Source organism: Pelobates fuscus, chromosome 4, assembly GCF_036172605.1.
Source record: "Pelobates fuscus isolate aPelFus1 chromosome 4, aPelFus1.pri, whole genome shotgun sequence".
NCBI classification, from domain to species: Eukaryota; Metazoa; Chordata; class Amphibia; order Anura; family Pelobatidae; genus Pelobates; species Pelobates fuscus.
Genome location: NC_086320.1, coordinates 140,242,684 through 140,258,653, shown reverse-complemented (window position 1 = coordinate 140,258,653; position 15,970 = coordinate 140,242,684). Strand labels below are relative to the sequence as shown.

General features: G+C 36.2%; 1 protein-coding gene across 5 annotated transcripts in view; it reads left to right on the top strand.

The window, feature by feature from the left end:
• The first annotated feature begins 2,422 nt into the window (after window positions 1-2,422).
• The window catches only part of ZNF516 (zinc finger protein 516), a 120,699-nt gene continuing 107,151 nt past the window's right edge, over window positions 2,423-15,970 (top strand). For 3 of the 5 annotated variants that reach the window (XM_063451630.1, XM_063451629.1, XM_063451633.1), the window contains exon 1: window positions 8,278-8,603. The gene's annotated coding sequence lies outside the window, so the exon portion shown is untranslated. Of the gene's footprint in view, window positions 2,499-8,277; window positions 8,604-15,970 lie in introns of those variants that run through there. The other 2 variants (XM_063451632.1, XM_063451631.1) reach the window with 2 other exon arrangements.

Genomic DNA, 15,970 nt, shown 5'->3' with positions numbered 1-15,970 from the left:
AAATAAATGGCAATAATAATTATAATAATAGATTACAGACAAAACAAGCACTGATTTCTCATGCTTATGTTGAGTATACATGGTGAGCTACTGCTTCAAGAAACTCCCAGCTATTTGTCCATTAAACACATACAAATAAAGGGACAAATAGCAAAATGCTACCATATATATATATATAAATATTATTTATAAATACAAGAGATAATGGTGCAGTACCCTCCTAAATGCATAACATTCCAATTACAACCACAAGTATTAGAGGGCCTTCAATATAAATCCTTTTTTCTTCATGTCTCCATGGATCATCAAACTTTAGCAGAATAAGGATATTAATCTTGAATGAAATGAGAGACAAATAGTGCAGGACGCTAAAGAAATAAAGTCAACAGTGCATTTATTATATACGTAACTTAAAAACATATAAGAGAAGCATGTAATCAACATCTCCAGTAATGAGGTCACCTGTGCTCCCCACCCATAGCATTTTGTCACTCCACGTGACTTCCTCAGGGGATCTTTGAATAATGAAAATAAAGTCCTCCTTCAGTGATACGGTATAAAGTTCCTTCGGTGGTCCCCCTATTTAAATATCCCTCTCTACCCTCCCATAGGTTACCCCTTGATAGTCCACCCAATTACGGCATTTATGGGTAATGTACATGTTTAATTTTGTCGACTGGAAGTGACACATGAATTCCAGCATGTGGCTCGCATCTGATCTCTGCCAAAAGTGACGCTTGTGTTTCACGTAAGATATTGAAAGATAGAAGTTGCGTTTTATTAAGATGCTCTACAGAAACAATTATGCCATTCTCATTCCACTTCATGTTAGTTGTGTCTCACTATGTTACTATATATCCATCTTCTTTTAATTGTGCATTCTGAAAGCATACATTCCCCTGAATAACACATTTGTATCACCATATTCAAAACAAAGAAATTATTCCTGTGTAGAAAGTCCCATGAAAAGAAAACTATAAATATTATACATAAAATAGTAAAAGAGATGTATTTACAAAAAAATATAAAGATACGTACATATATATATATATAGAAGTACATGAAGTGCACAGATTGCCAAAAGGAACTTTATACCACATCACTGAAGGAGGACTTCATCTTCATTACTCAAATAGCCCTGAGGAAGTCACGCGGAGTGACGAAACGCCTTGGGAGGGGAGGATTGGTGACCTCATCACTGGTGAAGTTGATTACATGCTTCTCTTATATGGTTTTAAGTTACGTGTTGACTTTTTTTTCTATGGCATCCTGCACTATTTGTATCTAATTTCTTATCCTTATTCTGCTAAGGATTGTTGATCCATGGACATATGAAGAAATATTGATTTTTATTGAAGGCCCTCTACTACTTATTTTTGTGAGTGCAATTGTATGCACATAGGTAGTGGTGTCTTTTGAGGGTACTGCACCATATTATATATATATATATATATATATGTATTAAATGTTATAGGAGTTTACTGTTCATCCCTTTTGTTTGTTTGTGCATATTATCTACCTGGGAAGTCCCTGGGAAATAGCCATTCTTGATAAGTATATACTTACATCACTTAGTGTGAACTCGTATATTATTTGTCCATTAAAACCTGTAAGTGCAGCTTGCCACTGCCATTTTAGTACACTTATTGACAGGGATCTAATGCTGATTGAGCACTCTCATCTTATTGTTCCTGTGCAGGGTGCATTGCAATATTTCTCTAAACCTCTCCCAAGTGGGAGGAGCAGCAGATTGCATACAAACATGTGTAACAAGTGTGACTAAAACATCTGCTCATATATGGTTTCTGTTAATGGAACCAGATTTACAAATAAAAACAATATATATATTACTAATAATATATATATATATATATATATATATATATATATATATATATATATATATATATATATATAACGTTAATATTTCTATACATATCTATACATGTATATATCCTACCAAGAAGCTAAATGTATTAAGCAGCTTCTGCAGTTAAGTGAGAGATATAATACTCATATTGGATTGCTGTGTGATGCATTCTCTTTCCTGAAAGAGCAGATCTAGGAGTCATTCGGTGCCTGCACACTTTCCCCACGTTGAAGCAGAACTTTGTGCTGATGAGACAATAGTAGATAGTGTGTGTGCATTTAATATGGGACAAGCCACTTCACAGCTTGCGGGGGGACACGCTAACATATACATGGAAAAAAAAGCAGCTTAGAAAACACTCCTTTACCCAGAACTGCTTTTAGATCTATGTGAATCAATGTGACAGTAACATTCCATAATTTACCTCTTTGGAATGATCTCACGAAAGGGCATAGTTTTGGAGGGCAACACAAGCTGCAAGTAAAGTCCCCTTTAAGACAGTGGTGTAGTCGCAGTCAATCATGTGCGAGTCTTTCCTTATTGCATTCAGAGCATGGTTTCACCTTCAGATTCGTGTTTGTCTGTGTCCTCAAAAAAATATTATATATATATCACCAAAAGCTATAAGGTAAGTGATCGGGTGGGTTTGGCCGAACATTTATTATAGGATTACGATGCAGACAAAACTAATATAGCTCAATTAAAATCCAATTTGTAGATCATTTTATTGACTTGAAATATTAAGTTTCTTTTTTTATTATTCTGATTTATTAAATCGTTTCACTGCAATGGGGATATTGGATCATCTGCCATTTATAACCACAGTAGGTTAAATAGAGAGAAAGGAACTGGCTGTAATGTTGTTTTGTGGCTTTCTTTAGCAACAGAACAAATGCTATAAGTGTTAGGTTGGGAGGAGGGTGATGGGTCATCGAGATGAAGATACTTAAATTATTAAGGGGCTTTGCTGATAGTATTGATTCGGTGTGTGCATAAAATGCATGATGATGCTTTGTGCTTTGTGCAGATAGGTATTTTTTTTTCTTTCTTTTATGTATTTTTTTTTTTTAGTTCCATTATTATACCTCTCCCTGCCTGCATCATAACCTCATAAACATCAGAGAACTATATCATTTCTCAAAGGAAGTTGGGGGTGGAGTAAAACATAAAGCTAAAGTACTATTATTATTCTCAAACGGCAGAGGATTAAATCCTTTTTAAGGGAAGCGATTTTCTTAACGAACATTGAGAATTGTTTTGTTGCTGAACATTTTTTTTTTGTTTTGTTTATATTTTATATACTGTCTGAATGCATTTGGTTTCTAATACTGGTGTATTTTTAAACCTCTGATGAGTTTGATGTAACCCAGATCCACATCAGGATTTAATTGGAATGTATGTGCTTGGACAAGTTTGGGAAAGTTTGTGAAAAGCGAACAGGGTGGGTGGGGTATTGAATTGGACTGTGAATGTATGGAGGGTTGGTGTAGAATGACAATCAGCCCTTGTTTGCTCAAAATCCGGCTAACCTCCTGCAATTAACTTACTAGAGAAGGTCCTGTATTTTAGCAAACAAAAAAAAAAATAAAAAAAAAATATCAGACTGTTCTTAGCTCCATCGATTAAAACCATAATAAGCTTTCATCAGCTCACAGCAGGGAATGTCATTGCTCAGTCTATATTTGCCTATTGTTCATTACTGAATTATTCATAACTGAAGTCATTATTTAACATGATTGGAACACACAAATATATAAAAATGAATGGATATTCTGTGTCTACCATGGCTGGTTTATATTGTTGCCTTACATTTTTGTCTGAATAGGCGAGTGCTGTAACCTGTGGAATTTGAAATGCAAATAAAAGCCTGTGGGAGTTCAAGCAGAACAAATCGGCATTTATAAAGTGGGGTGGGATAAGAGAATCATTATTTTTTTTTTATTTTATTTTTTTCCCCTCCTGAATCTGATAATGACGTAAACTCATATGGAGAGGGGGGACAATACATGTTTAAATATCTGAAAAGAGGGTATGTGAAGTGCTTACAGGAAAAACAGATTACAAGATTAACATCTGTTAACATGATCGTTTATCTCCAACCAAAAATAGGTCAGTCCTTTCTTAAGGAAACACAGTTGCTGGTGCATGATTAAATAATGAAATGGCATTAACTCGCAGATACACTTGACACTACCTGGGTTTGCAGGATGACGTGTTTAAAAATATCTATATTAAATTCAGGCATCGTTGCTGATCAATAATAATAAGGTCAAAGTCTCTTTTTGGGTTGAGGCACAATTACTCTTCTCTGCCCCATCCCCCACTTCTCATTGCTGCAATTGACTATTTCCTGCTACCAGACTCGAAACAATAGAATATATAAGATCTGAGTATTTAGTAAAGTCTCTTCTAAGGGGCGGAAATGGAAAAGTATGGGAGGCCAGATGTATTTTTTTTTTTTTTTTTAATGTATTTATATGAGTGTATGAGAGAGTTGCAAAGGAAGAATTGCATTCGCCGATGCAAAGTAGCTCAGATTTGCTTATCCCCTCCCTTAGAGGAGAGAGACAAGGTAGAACACCAATCCCTGGCATTATCCCTCCTTGGTGGTTTATTGTTGCTTCATACTGTGTCAGATAGGGTTGCTGTGCCTCTCATGCAACAGCTCTAATGTATTTACTTGGACTAGTGTATATTTTCTGTGGAGTTAAAATCTATAATAAGATTGTTAAACAAAAAGGTTTTCCCTCCAGTATCTTTAACCCTTGCACTACTGCAGAAATTGGCATTGTATGCTTATGTTGTCCATTGCCACTTCTCTGTTTTTATATGTAATTATTATAGTTTTTGTTAAAGTTGAAAATTATGAAAAAAGTGACACAGTCTAAAATTTTCACTTTCCGACAGATGGTTTTGCTCTTTGTTACTTGAATATTCCATGGGTACATGTAAAAAGGAGAGAAAATACCCAATGGTGCAGTATATTGCAGTACTTGGAGGACACACAACAGTACTGTGTGAATATCTATTCACATGTAACAGAGCTTCAGGCCAGCTCCAGGCTTAGTAGTATGCAGCGATATAATCCCCACTTATGCATACATGGTTTCACGCGTGATTTTGGTGGTATTCTTTCATGGATATATAATATTACACAAAGGAGAGCAAAAAAATAAAATAAAAGCACAATAGTGTGATATTGTAACTTTAAAGAGAATAATAAATCAGATGGCAAATGCACTCCCAAAGGTGGTGCTTACATCACAAGCTCCATGATTTGTGAGTGCATTTATCATTTGATGTATTATTCACTTCAAAGTTACAATATCCCACTACTTTACTTTTTTACCCTCCCTTGTATATTATATAACCACCACTGAATACCACCAAACTTATGCATTAAATACATCTATCCATAAGTGGGGATTATACCACTACACACTACTAAGCTCGGAACTGTTTGAAGCTCTGTTACATGTGAATGGGTATTCACACATTGCTGTTGTGTGTCCTTCAAGTCCTGCAATATACTGCACCATTATTATTTTATTTTTTCTCTCCCTGTCTCTCTTTACTTGTACCCACGGAATATTCAAGTGCCATCTGGAGGAAAGTGACAATTCAAGACTGCGACCCCTATACTTTTTTATTTATTTATTTTCTTCTTAATTTTTCACTTTAATAAATCATACATCTGATTTGTTGTTTGTTTACTCATGATTGGGGGAGTTTCCCTTGTTTCAGTCATTGCTGTTGTAGGTAATCTATTTTAATGATTAGCGCTTGACCTTCCTGTATCTCTCTAGTTATTATAGTTTTATCAGTACTATTCCTTTTATAAACAAAAAGTAGTGAATTAAAGCCCAAATGCAAAATGTAGGCCAAAAAAAGCTGGTGTTGACAAATTAAACCCCCCCCCCCCCCCCCCCCCATGTTTAACTCCCTGTAGTTTGGTGTAGCAAATAAATCTTATCTACAGGATTATTAACCAAAGGATTTCTTTTATCCCAAAATCGAAGATTCAACTCTATTCTCAATTTGGCTATTTTGGCATAACATTTGAAATTCACTTTTTATCCCAGACAACTCCCGCACTAAACTTTTTCTACCCTAAATTGAAATTTTAAATGGCAAGATTTAGGCTGAAATAGACAAACGGTGACTATAGCTGAATTGGAGAATTTTCCCCTGACAACTATTTTGTTTGCATTTTTCTATTTAGATATTGATTCATTATAATATCTAGTTGTTAAGTGAACAATGAACAAACCTCTAAAGTGAGGAGTTTGGGATATTAAGAATTAAAGTTTTTAGGATAAGATAGTTGATATGAAAACATAGCTGACATGGAGAGTGTTTCATTTTAACTATCTTGGGCATAAATGTGAAAGTCATGCCCCCACTGTGCTAGTAATAGTGTTTTTGTAAGGCACTAGTGATCTAACCTTTTCCCATAACAACAGTGTAGTAATGGTTTAAATGAACATTTATAAGCTGTGTAATTCAGATTTAAATACATAATAAATTTTTTTTTAATATATCATTATACCTAAGAGAAGAACAAAGTTGTAAGGACTAGAATAAGCAAGGGATTTATATCATTCCTGCAAGTGACAGGAATGTGCCATGAATCCCTGCTACTTTGCTCATGAATCTACATACTGATGTAAGTTGGGACATGTATTATTATGTTATTATTTATATAGGGCCATCAAATTCTACAGCTCTTCACAATGTATGAAGCTAAGTCCTTTAAAGTGGAGCAGTTCCCTTGGAAACTATAGGGATATTCCAGCTATATAAACATATTGCCCATTAGAAATAAGTGTGCACTAAAAAATAAATCTTCACAAAATGGGTAGATACAAGTAGCATGGTAATCCTGTAAATGGAGATTATTTTCAACAATTACTAGCCTTTTCTAACTAATGTTGGTGTGTGTATATATAGGAAAAGTTCTAAAATGGAATGTATGGTGAGGTTGGCACAAAAGAGTAGAACTATTTATGATAGTTTTATCATTTTTTTTTTTTTAAATAACAAGTTTTTAAAGCTAGTATTTGAAGAATGCTGCTCACCAATACCAACAGACCAATGAATGCCATGAATAATGACCATTTCTGCACCACACAAAAGGCACATTCAGTAGAAGAATGTCTGTCAAGAATCCATACCACGTTTTATGCACAGTTAATCCCCCACCCAATTTTACTCAAATTATAATCCTTTAGAAAGTGTTTGCCTTCATGAAAACAGCTTTAAAAGCGCATGATGCCAAAGAATAGCATTGATGTAAAAGTGTAGTTGATATCTGCATGTTTCCTTCCCACTGGATTTGAGTTTTTGTCTTTTTATGTGTGTGGATTTGTTTTTCTGACTGCTTTAATTAAAGATGGGCAAACAGGCAAGTGTTGTGGAATCGACTGCAACTCCTAAATGAAGCATCATTTTGTCCTAGTCCACTAGCCTAGTAATGGCTAACATTACCTTTACCTGGCATTCTAAATGCTTAACTGCAATTCACATGATGCACAGGCTCAGCCAAAATAAGGGTTGGCTGAGCATCTTTTGGTAATACAATGTAACCATTTGAGGTTAAATGGTTTGCAAAGTCTTACTGAACTTTAGTCATTTATTTGCCTCACAGTTTATTGAATCCATGACTTTCTTCATATAACTAAACTTTTAACTAGGTTAAACAAAATCTACTTGGCTTTGTAATTGGGCTAGGATTTTTCCTCAGCCTATTCTTCTAATAGTAATAATATTGATGATTATCATTTCAAGCCATTTTAGCTTAGACACAACTCCACATAGTTTAGCTTCCTGCTCCTTCTGGCTGGCTGCTGTGTGTCCTCCCTCTAATGGCTTGTCTGAATGAGAAGCGTATTGTGTTGTGAAATGGGTAGGCGAGGAGAGAGAGGAGCCAGCTTTACTCCCCCCGCCCTGTGCTGTACTTTTCATGAGTCTTTCAGTTTTAGGGCAGGGCCCAACAAGTGCTGCCCCTTCATCTCTCGGGGACTGCAAACACTATCATGCTTAGCCATGCCAACTATTAATGGGGGGAAAATGCGTTTAAGCCAAACGCATGCATATTGTAATTTTACTCCATTCTGGTGAAAGGTGAGCCAATTCTATGCTATTTCCCCAATATATGTAAGAAAAACTGTCCATATAAAGGTATTTCTAAATATGTTTGTATATCTCATACAGCTATAAAAATAATATTAAATAGGTCACTGGATGGCTGAGAGCTGCACCTGGCTGGCTGACAGCTGTGGCTGGCTGAGAGTTGTACCTGGCTGGCTGGGCACATTGTTGCTGTGCTAGCTTTGCAGTGCACAGAGGAGGAGCTGCAAGCTGGGCTGGGCGTGCGCTCTCCATTGCTGCTAGTGATGAGGACGTCACCCAGTGAGTGAGTGATCAGCAAACAGGCAGAGCCCAACTTCTAACCCCAAACAAAGCCCTCACACTCAGGGACATCGCTTCTTCTTGGGCTTCTATCATTATTTTCTAGGACCAGCACAGATCACAAGCCATCGCAATATATATATTAAATAAACAACAACAACAACAACAAAAAAGCCCAACAACCTACTGGACTATATTTCCATCCCTCTCTATGCCAAAGGATTTTAAAGAGAGAAAGTGGAATATCCTTTCCTGTATTTATCTATTTTTGGCTGATGGTGGATTTTGGAATGCTGCTTGCAGACACTCAGTGATTTGGAAGGTAAATGGCTGTTTAAGTTTGTTGTGCATATTGTAAGGCGTGGCTGGCAGCGATGGGGGTTATGATCAAGTAGGGGGCTATTGTTATCGTAGAAGGGAGGGGTGATTAGTACTGTTTGGGTCAACTTCAAGAGCCTAGTAAGAGCCCCCTTTCCCTCCTCCTCCTCTTCAATAGATGGGTCGCGTCCTGACTTGCTCAATTTGGACTTCCCATGGCAAGGGCGCATGACACTGAAACAATATAACTTTGAACAACAAAGGGGAAGGGAAGCTCACAAGCTCCTCTTTCTTTTTTTTTTTTTTAGCCCCCGGGCTCCTAGGGCTAAAAACTTTCTTGCTTGTTCCCATTGTATGTGTGATCTCAGCAAAGAGAGAGAGTTTTTTTTTGGGGGGGGGGGGGGACTGCACTGGTAGTTTACCTTAATGGTGCAACTTGATCATTTCTCCACCTCCACAAGCCTTGAAAAGAAGCCTAATCTTTGGAATGCTCAGTTACTGAAAGAGCCAGCGGCCTCATTAATAATTCATTGCTGGAGAGAGATCTGCTAGAAATAACATTTTTTTTTTAAACACACACAATAAATATATATATATATATATATACCTTTTTTTTTTTTTTTTTTCTTTAGTGGGTGCAATTTGTGCTAGATTGGGTGAAATCCTTGCTCCTGTAGGACACTGAACTCATCAGCACATTTTCCAGGGAGATCACATTGCAATAAATCTTAACCAGTGTGCATTGTCTTTAAAATGTACTTGAACGCATTTCATAGGGGTGTGTGTGTGTGTGTGTGTGTGTGTGTGTGTGTGTGTGTGTGTGTGTGTGTGTGTGTGTGTAGTAAAAATGGTTAATGGGCAAAATGTTTACGTTGTAAACATGAAATCAGGCTAGTGTGGTTTTTGTTTTGCATACTTAGTTGTTGCATAATATACTCTTGCTCGTTTATTTTGGGCAGTAAGCAACAACAGGGGTGTATAGTTTATGCTGTAGGTTTTACTAATTTCTTTCCCAATGTGTGATCTCTCTCTCTCTCTCTCTATCTATATAAATATAATACTTGGGACTCCTATTTTATAATTCTGCTTTTATTGTGTAATTGGAGTTGCTTTGGAACACCTGTGGTATAATTAGTGGTGCAGTTCAGCAATTCAAGGAGACATCTTTAGTTTCCCAAGGGTAATAGCTATAGCCATCTTGTATGATCTGGGTTATACCTTCTCCTGTGTGTGTATTTCCCTCTCCCTTTTAAAAAAAAAATAATAATAATAATTTTGTTTTCCCTTTATGACCCAGACAATTCTCTTCTTAAGAGAAGAACATTCAGATCTAATATTGCAATGATCCTAATATAATCTATACTGATATTGTGAGCTGAATTTGCAAAACAAAAGCCTTTTTTAAATTTTTTTTTTATTATTGATGCAATGTACATATAAGGGCCTTTATGATTTTCAAGTATTGAAGTATCGTTCATTGATGTTAGGAATAGTTTGGCACGTGCTGCGAAACTTGGGTCAGGGCGACCTTTGTGAATAAAGCGTGGTACCAGTTGAGCCATTATGTATCACAATCAGAGATATTACTGTACAGTACAGCTGCTGAGAGGAGAGGGCTGAATAGTGTTACGTCACGAGCAATGTTGCTTTTGTTAGGTGCTGATCTTTTATAACCAAGGTGCTAGAAGATCTTGATCACTCCCATTATTTTTCTTCTAAATCTCATTTCAGATTTGCATATCTTATGCCAGTTGCATATGACAAGTTGTGACTGGAAACCGTTGTGTATTTGATACTGTATTTAAGTAGTTATGATATGGATATTTACTTTCTCTGCATACGTGTGTATGTGTGTGTGTAATCTGTGTCTACAATAGAGTTTTACGGTTGCCTTTTTAACACTTGAGGTAATATACTGTAATATATGTCCAGTCAAGTTATTTTTTTTATTTGCTTAGTTTTTTTGTGTGTCTGTGTAGAACACTGCTGAAACTTCGCACTGTTAAACATTAATGTAATTGATAGGTGCACATTTGTTTTGTCTGTGCTGAGTGCCAGATGGGTGAGGAACAAATTGCACCTCTATGTTGCTGGGGAATATGTACTCCCACCATTTGTATATCTGCAGTATGCTTTCGTGGTGCGACAGGTGGCCGTTTGTGTGTACTTGGGTTTTGGATTCTCCAGGCTGATAAGGATCTCCTGTTCTTAGACTTTGCCCAAAATTCTGTATTATGTACCCGTTTATGGTTTGCTAGTTTGAGATTGGTTTCCAGAAAATAAAAATAAAAACATGCTATTGACTGGCATAAATTATATGGGGATAAAAATATTTTAGAGTTTCCACTTATTACCCTTTATTTATCAATTTTCATTTATTGTTAATTATTATATGCTATATTTTTACTTATCATTCTGTCCATAAACATTACTATAAGGTGTTTTTTTCAAACATCAGTGTGGTTGCAAGTAAAGCTTTAACAAGACATATGGAAATGTATTTTTATCCTAAACAGTAACCTTGTAATGCAGTCTCCTTTGTTGTATGGGATTACGCTGCCCTTCGGAAAATTGAGACTAAATTCTAATGGGCATGTGGTGTGGTGATTTTGATTTTATCATGGTATAGCAATGAATGGTATTAATGAATTTATATTTGAGTATAGTGATTCATTTTCTTTATTTATACATTTTATTTTATATTTTTTGCCTGAGGAAACTTTTGTAATTAAGCTTAGTTCGAAAGAATGTTTGTATTGGTCTTTTAGTAGCTCTTCAGGGCTTGTTAGGCAAGCTTGTAGAACTTTGGTAAAACCTCATTTAGGTGTGAAAGAAGGCCAACCCAATGCATTTCTTGCAAACTATGAAAAATGAATTGCCTAGTTATTTTTTAAGTTTTTCACTGCTCATCTTGTTTTTAGGTTCAAATTGAGAGCTTTCCCTACCTACAGTGCTATGTTTTATCGTGTGAAAGAACATTCTGTAACATTCTCTTATATATGTGTTCTTTGGCTTGACAGAACATAACAAGCTTGCATGTGCAAATTGCACATGCCGGGGTAAGCAATTTTCCTGAGCCAGGCCCTGTTAGGTAAAAGCTCAATAAGAAAGGTAGATTAAAGAAAATGACTTCCTCCATTGTAAATGAGGACAAAAACGGCCCAGGCAAAGAGTTTTATCAAAGTAGGTCCCTATCAGAGGTTTTTAATTCGGTATATAAGATGCATGTGTATTTTAGATACAAATGCTAGTTAAAAATAAGCCAAATGATAGGTAATTAATTTTTTTGGGGTGATCGTTTTGTATGCCTGATCTTTTGTCCCAATTTTCACATGACGTTTTGTACAAATGAATTGATCGTAATTGGAAGCTGAAATATAAACGTCTGTAAGCTGTAGAGAGCTACTATGTTACACGCCTTTGCTGTTTTGGTTTGTTTTTCCAGTGCCTGCCATTTCAGTTGAGGCTTGTATGTATTAGTTGTCCGAGGTTTCCAGCAAGTTGACTGTTCAATGTAAGCTATCAGCATTTCTCTTTCCTGCAATAAGTCATTGGCTGGATAAAGCATTTAGTGTGGACATTTTAGGTAAAAGCAGATGCTATTCTGGTTCAGAGTGCTAAATGAAGAGCAGTTGCCCTGGAAACCAACAGGTTCCCAACATTTGTCACAGAATAAAACCTGTTTTTCCTTTTAAAATCTCCCCTTTAGTGTCAGCTACGTTATATCAATGATACCATAAATTGCATAGATGTGTAGAAAATCATTCATGTATTTTACATCTGTAGACAAAACAATAGACTTGAACTTCTGAGAGCTTTGTTTTGTTTTATGTTACAGTGGAGTGTATAATCTAGGGCGTGGTAAAAAACAAAACAAAAAACCTCTTCAGGGGGGTTAACAAGTGATACTTTTTGCTATGTTTTCAGCGTATATGCTCAGCAGTACTTATTGTGAATTAATGTTTATTTTTCTTTTGAATTGTTTAGTGTGTGTGTAGCTATTATTATTATTATATATATATATATTTTTTTTTTTTTAAATCGTCCAACAGGAAGTTTCCCAACTTCCAAGATCTTTAATCTAGACTCTACACCTCCCATGGAAAAGCATCTTGAGTGTAGTCCAAAACATCTGGAGTGCCAAAGGTTGCCTATGCCTGAAAGAGGTTTCTGTATGTTGAATAACTTTACGTGACTTGAGTTCATGACTACATTGGGTCTAGTATTTTAATGAAAACTCTTCGTAGTGTATCCCAATTTTTTTTATTTATTTTTTTATATAGGTTTGAGTACATAAAACAAATAGATGATCTTTCTCCAAGTGTGCCAGTCAGTGATGCTTTTGCAGTTCTCCACCCATGATCTGAATAGTACATTGGCCTTCTCACTAAGAGACAACAAACTGGCTATACAAGTCTCTAGCCGTCATGTTTGCTGCATTAATTTCTAATAGATTAGCATAGGCAGTTTAACCACAATATGTCAGAAGCCCAACGATGGCACAGTCTATTATGTGAACTTCCTTTATAAAAAAAATAACTGAAAACTTGAGGGGGGTCTGCTTAACATTAGTTGGAAAACTGTTCTTTGGTGCAAGGAAGCTCCTGGCACCAAAATCACTACAGTGGGCTGTTTAGACTGCTACTTTAAATGGAATCCATTGTGCTTATACATGGCTTCCCTATGGGTCTGTGTGCGCGTGTGCCTCTCCCTGTCTCGTATACGGCCGAGCTTGTGCAAACAGCTGCATTTAACCATGAGGATTTGGTGTAGTGCAGTTTAATTGCTTGAACACAATTTTCTTTTAGGGAACATTTTGTTTGCATGTGTGGCTATCAGTGGTCATTAGCAATACAGGTTACGCAACACCCCTTTCTTAAGGAGTTCTTTAAGTATGCGTTTCTATTATTAAAAAAACAACTTCTGTTTACCCTGCTAACGCTGCTGTTAAAGCAGCCATTGCTCCTGTTTTTGGATTGCATTCTGAAATTTTCAGGTCTGTAAAGTCCAAATTGTAACCATTTCTTTAAAAGAGAATTCAGAATTCATTGCTTCACTTTGCCAACTTCTTTTTTTTTTTTTGTATTTTTTTCCCTTCGTTCCTGCTTAGCTGTGGGGGAGCTGACAAAATTCCACACACCAACTTCACATGGCATATGAGACACAGCTGTGGGCTTAATTTCTACCTTCCCAAACTCCTCCATTTGTTAAAGGACAGCACAATTAATTACAATCCTTGCTTGATTTATTCAGAGACACAGCCTCCCTGTCTTTTGAGGAGGTTAATGAGCAATGCTTCCTGCCTCCCCTAAATGCCTCAATATTAATTTTTACTTCTCTCAAAACAATTACCAGGGAATTAACCAAAACGTATTTGAGTATGTTAGTTGAAGGCATTCACTATATTGGAGGGATTAGTTAAGAATTTCAAAAGATTCTATACCTGGAATTGCTAACTTGTACAGCTTGCCCAGTAAGTGTTTATGAACTGCCTCTGCCACAATGCTCATTCGTTTTGCTAGTCTGCCTGTGGATATGAGAAGTCTGTAAGGGAAACCCCCCCTACCAAAAAAACAAAAAAGATGTGGGAAAGCATACAGGGAATTAAGGAAGAGGAATATCTAGTTTATATAACAGTTTAGCAACATTGATGTAAAAGGGTCCCATTTTGTTTACTATTTTGTCTGGTTTTTTTTTTGTTCAAAACAATTGCCCTTTAATGCACTTTGACTTCCTCCAGCCCTGTAATTAAAGTCACAGGGGCCATCCTGCCACGTGATCATTGATACTGGGTTTAGTATGCTTTTGTCAGATTCAGTTACTTCAGTACCTTATGGCTTATGTTTCCTAATCAGATTTTGAAATGACTTACATTTTCTTTTTTAAATTAAAACTCAATGGAAAATGTCCCACCTGTTGCTGAAAGCTATGACTGGACACTTGCATATGTGTAATGCAGCTGTGAGTAGCTTGTTCACGAAATAAGTGTTCGGAAAATGGATGAATGCCTTTGACTCATAATGTATGCTGTTATTTATTTTTATTTTTTTCATTTGTTCATGAAATTCTTCTGACTGTATTGCACCAGTGCCCTGTTATTGATTACTGTGCTGAGCATTTGTTTTAAGTAAGAAAATCTTTATAGTGATACATGATGTATGTCATAGTAGTTCAAGTGCCACGATAATCACTTTATAATCTCTTAATTCAAATTATTTGAGCTGAGCCAGTAGTTGCACATTGAGCTGTGCTTTGACTGTGTTTACTCAAGCACATTTTTTATTGCAGTTTTGTGATGATCTAAGTTGACTTCCCTGTTACTTGAATGGGGTTATTTGCAAACACCCAAAATATGAATAGCTATTATTAAATATATATATATATATAATTTTTTTTTTTTAGATTTAAAGAAAGTTACTTTTATATGAGTTTTCAAATATTGCACAAAGTACAATGTTGCTTAACAGTATTTGCTTTACTTGAATGCATAATGTTGAAGGCGTGGAGTAAAAGTCATTTTGATTTTGCATAGTTTGGCAGTTTGTGCAGTTCTCCCTAAGCATATAGTTAGCATATTATCTTTTCATTATACTGAAAGCCCCATTGTTCTCCATTCACATTCTCTAAGAACCTATCTCCTTTTGCCCATAAGATTCTTAAATCCTACTATTTTCTTGACCTGTTTCAATATGGGTGCTGTTCTAAGAGTTGCATTGGTATAGGAGTGTTTATTGAATTATTTCCAACTACTGACATTACCATAAAAAGCCCTTAACAATTCTACCCCCCACCTCCCCATTACATTTCCTCTAATCCACAAATATATGTCCCTTCATTCTATGACCTTCCTTCTCCTGTCATATTTGGTTCACTTGGAATGCTCTACTCCGTTCTATTATTATTATTATTATTTCGTAAAGAAGGTTTTTATTGGCAATATCAGCGTAAATCAATAACATTGGGACTCGCAGGTCCCTTTTTTGCATTCCTTGTACTATGGTCTGTGCACAACAGGTGCAGGAAAAAGGTTTAGTTATGGTGAGTAAGCTGTCGCGCCTAACAGTCCTCATACTTGTCGAGAATTCAGGATTCTTCTCGCCTTTAAGTGAGCTCCACAGAATAATAGGTCGTATGTTACCCCGTGTAGGAAATCAACCTTGAGACTCCTTTGTCTCCCAAATCATAATATCCTACACATCATTTACATCACCTGTGCAAGGTTAACTTTCAACAAATGTGAGCAATTATATGGGCTCGCAGGCCCGCATACTTGTCGGACTCGCAGGTCCCTTGCGACATATAGTAACTGCTATGAGTTATGTTCCTCTGATGTCGCATATGTGTCAGTATCCGTCTATGGTATAAGTGGTC